This window comes from Leopardus geoffroyi, chromosome A2 (assembly GCF_018350155.1).
Source record: "Leopardus geoffroyi isolate Oge1 chromosome A2, O.geoffroyi_Oge1_pat1.0, whole genome shotgun sequence".
Classification (NCBI taxonomy): Eukaryota; Metazoa; Chordata; class Mammalia; order Carnivora; family Felidae; genus Leopardus; species Leopardus geoffroyi.
Genome location: NC_059331.1, coordinates 116,813,571 through 116,821,923, shown reverse-complemented (window position 1 = coordinate 116,821,923; position 8,353 = coordinate 116,813,571).

Below are 8,353 nucleotides of genomic sequence, written 5' to 3'. Positions count from 1 at the left end.
CTGTTAACTGGTAGTCACAATGGGTTCTTGAGTAAGGGAGTGATATCATGAAGACTCTATTTTAAGATTCCTCTCACAGTTGTATGTGTATGATGATTTAGACAAAGGTGAGGCAGGAGCCAGGAAGACTGGCTAATAGTCCCTTCTACTATACAAATTCTAGCACTTAAAAGATCAGTGTTCACCAACTGTGGTAGTCAACTGGGCTTTTTGAAAACTACGGTATAGGTTGTGAGTTGGATTTCATTTCAACACTTAGGGATTTATGATGTTCTTTTTCCTACTCCTGCTTGTCATTGATAAATGATACAACCTTGGTTAAGCCATTCATGTCCCAGCACCTCTGAGCCTTTATCTATCAAACAAGAGAAAATGATACATACATTCTACCCATGTTATAAATATTAAAAATTACATATATATATATATATATAAAAGCTTATATATATAAGAGCTTATATATATATATAAGCTTATATATATATATATATATATATATATATATATATATATATTTTTAAGAAGCTTCAAGCCTTCACAGAATAGAATGAGTTTATACTCTTTAGACTACACTTTAGTGTTATAAGAGAGCATTCAAACTGTTGCAAAAAAGAGAGAGTATTATAGCTTTTTGATTGCACAACTATATTGTAACAGCATCAAGAGAAATTTGAAAATAAATAAAAGCCATCAGAATTTCACAGCTACCAAATATCAACTTTTTATTTTCCATATTTCATGCTAGTTCTAGTTCACATACACACACACTATGTATTTATAATGCATAGTGTACATGTATTGTCATATTTGGCTTTTTTTCACATATACATGAGCATTTTTACATTTTACAATGTAAAAACTATAACAATTTGTAATTATAATTGTTTATAATTATAATTTTATAATAGTCCATCAAACTGATATGCCACAATTTACTAAAGTAATCCCTATATTGTTTGAAGCACATCTATGCGTGTAACATGTTTTTTGCTTCCCTCCTTTCCTCCTTCCTTCTTTCCTTCTTCCCTTCCTTCCTCCCTCCCTTCCTTCCTTCCTGCTTTCCTTTTTAGCATGGAAGAGAAAAAAGAGACAGATTATAAAGCACCAGGAATGGAATTATTGAGGCAAAGAGAATGAATATTTTTATTTCTTTTAAAATAATTTATCAAGCTCTCTCTTTCAAAATTGGGAGATACGGGTTTTAGAAAAAGCAAACTTTGGAGTCTGATTGAAAACCCTGCACAGGCAGAATCCAATCAGTAGAGCCCTTCATTGAAATTCTTCATTTCTGACACTCGGTTTTCCTTCATAGCAGGGAAGAAGCAGGATGTGCTTTCCAAGTCCACCCTGAAGAGGGTTTTGAGCAGTATTATTTGGAAACAGGGGTTTGTTGACTAAGTTAAGCAAACAGGTTGTTGAACCAGCCCAGTCATAGGTACAATTCAGAGTTAAGTATAGCCTTAACCCCTCAGTGACGTCAGTTGGACATCAGTTTGAGAAAATTTTTAATCCCAGTAAAATGAGGTTAGGATAGTGTATTAATTTGCAGGTAGTTCTCCAATTTAGGAATGAGCCAAGGTTTGTCTGCCTGCTTGCATTAATCATTTGGGGACAGCTGCTGGAAGCACAGTGCTGGAACTGGGGATGCCAATCTTTTCAGAGAGCAAGTAAACAAGCTTACCCGTGCCAGGAACAAGCTTCAGCAGGAGCAATATCATCCTGCTCCCCTAAATTTTTTTTTTTTTTTTTGTAAACAGTCACATTCTTGAAGATTAGGAGCTGTGATCTGGGACTTGAAAAGTCTGAAGCTCTGCTAGCCCAAAGTCCATGAACTCTGTCATACAGACCACTGAGCTGCCATCAGAGAATTCGAACGGGCTCATGATGCAGCAAATTCTCTTCTGTGTGCCACAGTTCTGGTACTTATCGAACTGTTCTGTAAACAGCATAAATATTAACTTTGTTATGTGCCAAGCCAGGGTTAGGTAATACTGAAATAGTAATGACAGTCACTGAAAGCTAGATTTAAGTCAGGTAAATGATAAAAGGATTTCCATTTTGTTAGTTGCTTTTGATGGGCAAATGGAAATGTCTGTCTGGAGGAAGAAGCAGACAGGCACATCAGTCCTCTAAATACATTGATTCTCAACCTTGGCTGACTTCAGAATTCACCAAATACAAAAATCTAGGCCTTACATCAACTGAATTTGAAATTTTTGTGTGTACGTGGGGAGGGGGATCTTCTGGAATTTTGAATCCCGAATCAGAATCAAGGATCACTATTCTCACACTATAGCAAAAAGTGTCTGAGAAGTGGATTTAACTATAATTAATCCTTATTGCTACCTATATACCAACATTAATATTATTCATGGAAATCCTGCTCCTTGCATTCTTAGCACTCGTCTCTTATCTGCAGCTCCCAATGTTTATTTCCCCGAGAGTTTCTCCCAAACCACAATGTAAATTTGGATAGGCACAGCCTATAATCTCATCTACAATACTAGTCATTTAGCTATTTTGAAAATACTGACTCCTCCTTGGATAAGGGAAAGCACAATCTTTGCCAAAGGTGGGGGCCAAATGTGGAGCTCCCATTTCTCAGAAAGGCTGGAGGGGACTCCGAAAAAAGCAGAGAGGAAGATTTCAAAAATCATGGCTATTAGAATGCAAGGGACCACATTGCCTCTTCATCTTATGAGTGAGGGAATTGAGAACAGAGAGTTTGGAACTTGCTCAGGATCACATATTGCCAGGGACAGGGATAGTTGGGTCTCGAATTCAGGTCTACAGGTTCCTCTTACCTACATGGAGAGGTGTCACATGAAAAACTTTTAGAAAGGGCTGAAAACCATGACATACTAGAGTGTACTGGTGGTTCTGGTTTCAGTCACTACAGTTTTTGCAAATTCTACTAATCCAACAGAGCTTGTTTACAAAGCATTTAGCAGACAGGTTTCCAGTCCTTTAAACCAGAACCTCCCTCCCCTCAACACACACTCACTCCTTTAGACACTCCATCAAACCCTACCTCTAGAAATCAATTCGTCCCTTTGACTCAATCTTTTTAACCTGCAGAAGGGCCAAAGATCATTGGATCTTGGACACTCTGAAATGTAAGAAGTTAACCTTTTTATGCCTCTGTATAAGGGTACTTTTCTAGGTTTGCCACAAACACCCTTGATTTTTCACTATGTGACCTCTGCAAAATTCTCTTTTCAGATTATGTATAGATATGCCTATTTCTAGCCATAACCTTTCTGGAACAAAAGCAATCATAGCAGTTTTCTGTGTGCTTATGTAGTCTGCCAGGATTACATCATGTAGTTCTCACAACAACCTAGTTATGTAAGCTCCATTTCTCAGATGAAGTAACTGACAGGCTGGGTTCTTTGTCTAGGTTGAACGTCTAATGAGAAGGAGATTGGAACCCAGGTCTCTCTGATTCCAAAGCTGAATCGCTAACCACTAGGACCATAGCATGCCTCATTCCACAAACAATTATTATAAATTCATTTTTATTTGGGTGAGGCATATAAAAATCACTATATATTTTTTTAGGTCATCTTCAAACAGAAGGCATTTTGCCCCACCTTGTATTTATCTGAAGAAACAAGTACGGTGAATTATTTCAAGAACAGCTAGAATTGCCATGAGCCAATAACAGATGGAAGTCACTGCTAGAGCATGGTAAAGTGGTAAGGACCCAGAGATATGGATGGGAGTGCCATCAGCATCTGCTATATTATTTATTCAATATTATATGCACTGTGCTAAAAACTGCAGTTACAAAGTTAAATAGAATGGATTTTCTTTCTTTGAGGAACTCATAGTCTAGTGGGGAAGCCAGGCTTATAAATGGATAATTTCAATATAATCAATAGTCAGTTAGCATGATTCACAAGGCACCTTTTGAGCAGAGATGAGTTAATGAGTCTAGCCTATGAGGAAGGGATGGCCAGACCAACCTACCTCAAGGGAATGACCCATATGCTAAGCCTGCAGGAGGAGGGGGAGCTAGCCAGACAGAGATGATTGAAGAGCAGATGAGGAAAGGTATTACAGGCAGAAGGAATAGCATAAAGGACAAAGTCTGGGATAACACATGAGGTGCAAAGGAACCTTGTTCAGATCCATATATTAACCTGTAGAGAGTGAGGTGGGAGGTACGTTGGTGAGCTCACAGGTGGCCTTAGTATTATGCTGAGTTTGGAATTCTTTGTAGACATTGGAAAGTCACTGAAGAGTCTTAAGTTCATGAGAGACATGATCAGATTTGCATTTTAGGTCAATCACCTTGACTGGCTATCATCCATTTCCTGCTAGCACCAGTGACTCTCCTATGTGTGACATGTTCCCATGAATTTGTCCAGTGGTTATGAGAAATCGCTGTCCAGGTTTTTTTCCCCTACTCCAGAAAGCATGTTAAAAAATGCAAGTGAGAAGACATTATTATAGGGATATGGTCAACTGAAAAACTGGCCACAGTTCTCTACCTCTCCCTGTTATCCACATTCTTTGTAAAGCGACTTTTCTGTTTCTCCCATTCACACCTGGAATCTATTTCCTCTACACTTTGAATCTCAACTGGTTCTGTGCCTTGCTTTGGTCATTAGAGTGAGTTGAAAGTAACTGTGTGCCAGAGCCATGCCTGGACCTCGAGAGGCCATGTAATTTTGTTTTCTCCTTCCCTGCCCCTTGACTTTTCTATATGAACAAACCTCACTGGCTTGCTGCAGGGTGAAAGACCATGCATACCAGCCCTGAGTTGGCCCTATCGTCCAGATATGGGAGGGCCTAGGTAAAGGGTGGGCTTCAGCTGACTCAGAGCAGATCACAGACACATGAAAGAACCAGTCGAGAACAAAAGCACCTAGTGGAACCCAGCCCAAATTTCTGACCTTCCATGAACGAAATAAATGGTTGGTTTGTTTTGTTGTTGTTGTTGTTTTTAAATAAACAGTTGTTTTAAGCTGCTAAGTTTTGAGGTGGTTGGTTATCCTGCAAAAACTAACTGGAAGGTTGGATAACCCAGTATCTGCTCTAATCTATCAATGGGTAAATCATTTGCAAGCATTGACACCTTATCAGTTGTAAGTAACAAAGTACTTCAAACAGGCTGGCATGTCACAACACAATGACGAAGTGTGATAAAGAGCATTTCTCAAAGTGTGCCTTTTTGAAAGTCTTCTGCTTTGGGAAAGATGAAGCAGATAGGCTTTTTTTACTCCTCTGACAAGTACAACTAAAAATGCTAGACATTACTTATAAAACAAATAAAACTCTGAAAAGTGGAACAAAAAGTCATGCCAGATAGGGAGCTATGGGCCTGAGGAAGGACTCAATGGTAAGTGTCCTGGGGTTTCTTCTTGCTTTGTGTATATACCAGATTTGGAGCTGATGATGTCAGCAATCTGGAAATGTCAACAGACACGTACCAAAAACATCCCCACAAAAACTTGCTTTCTCTAGTCAAAGCACTGCCAGGAGAGAGGAAACGAGGAAACCCAGTAGGACAAAACTGCTGGACAGTCACCACTCTCCTCCAGCCAATAGCACAGGAAAAACAGTGGCCACACTCCCACCAGTAAAGACTGTGTGGGAAGCCTGGACTTTCACTTTTGAGAGGCTGTGATGAGGCATCTTCATGCCCTTCTGGGTGGTATCAGAGAAGGTCAAGCCCCGAGTTGCCCTGCACACACACACACACACACACACACACACACACACTCCTTGTCAGTGGAGACCAAGCAAGAGAGTTTGGACTAGCACTTCAACTGGCAGTACAGAGGCACCCTCTTCCCCCTGCAGGGGATGGTGCCAGAGGAATCCCAGTGGAGAGCCAAGACCTCACTATTGTCAGCAGTAGTGAGGCCACCCCCATTAGAGTTGTCAATGGAACCATACGGAGGGCTGGAGTTGCCATCTCTGCTCCGCAGTAATGAGGAGCTCCCTTCCTGGGTGTCAATGGAAGCTGAGTGGGAAACATGGACTGCTACCTTCATCCGGCAAATGAGGCATCATCCCCGAATTTCCATACTGGAGCAGGTCCAGAAAACACAAGGTTAATTAAGATCCAGATTCTTATAACATAACATGAAAATATCCAGGTTTTGATAGAAAGTCACTCATCCTACCAATAATTAGGAAGATCACAGTGGAATGAAAAAGACAACGTCAGGATGACAGAAGTGGAAGAATTATCTGACAAAGATTAAAAGTTTTTTCTTAACATTTTATTTATTATTGAGAGACAGAGAGAGACAGAGCATGAGCATGGGAGGGGCAGAGAGAGGGGGAGACACAGAATCTGAAGCAGGCTCCAGGCTCCAAGCTGTCAGCACAGAGCCCGATGCAGGGCTCAAACTCACAAACCATGAGATCATGACCTGAGCCGAAGTCGGACGCTTAACTGACTGAGCCACCTAGGTGCCCCATATCTGACAAAGATTTCAAATCCGCCACAATAAAAATGCATTAAACAGCAACTGCAACCATGGTTGAAACAAACAAAAAGAAGAAAGCATGCAAGCCCCTGCAAACCACTCCCCCCAAAAACCAAAAAAGAAGATCTAAAGAAGAACCAAATGGAAATTTTATTGAACAATAACTAAGATAGAAAGCTCAGTGGAAGGGCTCAACAGCAGACTGCAGGGGACAAAGCAAAGAATCAGTGAACTGAAAAACAGAACAGTAGAAATTATTCAACCTCAACAGTGAAGAGAAAACAAACTGAAAAACAATGAACAGAATCTCTGGGACCTGGAAGACTCTAACAAAAGATAAGACATTTGTATCATCAGAGTCTCTGAAGGAGAAAAGGAAGAGGGCGATACAATTCTGACACCAATTCCAAAATACCGGCTTTTTCTCCACACCACCAAGAAACTCTCCTGCACCAGCTAGGTGTCCAACAACTCAACCATCTCCAGGGGGGATGGCATCAGATACGTCAGGTTGAGGGCTCAGTCTCACAAGACTGTCTCCCAACTCCACTTCTGATGCCAGTTAGGAGTCCAGCTTGTCACTGTGCTTCTGCTGGACCTATGGCTAGAGATTGTAGATTCTCATGACCTCCTCCTTGGGTTGGATTAACTTGCCAGAACAGCTCACAGAACTCAGAGAAGCATTTTACTTAGGGGATCACCAGCTTATTATAATAGGCTATAACCCAGGAACTGCCAGATGGGAGAGATGCATCGGGCAAGGTATGTGGGAAGCACAAAGCTTCCATGCTTCCGGAATGGCGACTCTCCCCAATCTTCACGTGTTCAATCAGGAAGCTCTGTGAACCCAGTGTCTTTTTGTGTTTTTACAGAGGTTTCATTACATAGACAAGATTGATAAAATCATTGGCTGTTGAACTTAGTCTCCAGCCTCTCTCCCCTCCTAGGGAGGTGGGAGGTTGGGAGACATGAAAGTTCCAGCCCCCTAATTACATGGTGGGCTCCACTGGCAACTAGCCCCCATCCTTAGGTGACCTGGGAACTTTCCAAAATTCACTTTGTTCACATAACAAAGACACATTTATTGCTATCATCATTTAGGAAATTCCAAGAGTTTTAGCAGCTCAGTGCCAGGAAAAGGGAAGGAAAAACAAATATATATTTCTTATAAATCACAATATCACAGTGGGGCTGAAATAGTACTCAAGAAATTATGGCTTAAAACTTCCAAATTTGGCAAAAGGACACAAACCTATAGATTCAAAAAGATGAACAAGCCTCAGAAAGGAAATCCACACAAAGACACACCCTAATTACACCACTGCCAACTACAGACAAAGGAAAAATTCTTGAAATCAGAGAAAAATGACACCTTAGCTATAGGGAAAAAGCAGTTAAAATAACCATAGATTTCTTATCAGAAATAATAGAGGCCAGAAGAAAGTAGCAATCTGTCTCTTAAATGCTAAAAGAAAAGATCATCTGGAATCCCGAATCTAGAAAAAGTATTGTTGCTTAAGTTAGACTTTGTCAAAATTAAAAACTTCTTTTCTATGAATGGCCCTTGAGAGTATGAAAAGACAAGCGGCAGAGGGGGAGAACATATTTGTAAGCCACATATCCAACAAAAAACTACTATTGAATACAAAGAACCCGAGGTTTGTGTTGAAAAAAATCCAATCAGGATGTGGTCAAAAGACAGGGAGACACTTCACTGAAGAAGATATTCAGATGTCAAAAAAGCATATGAAAAGACATTTGACGTCATTAGCCATTAGGACATGTTAATTAAAACCACGATGAAATGCCCGTGCTCACCTAAAAGGATGTCTAAGAGAAAAAAAGAGTAATGGCACCAAATGTTGGTGACACCATGGAGAGACTTGATCACTCATAATTGCTAGTGG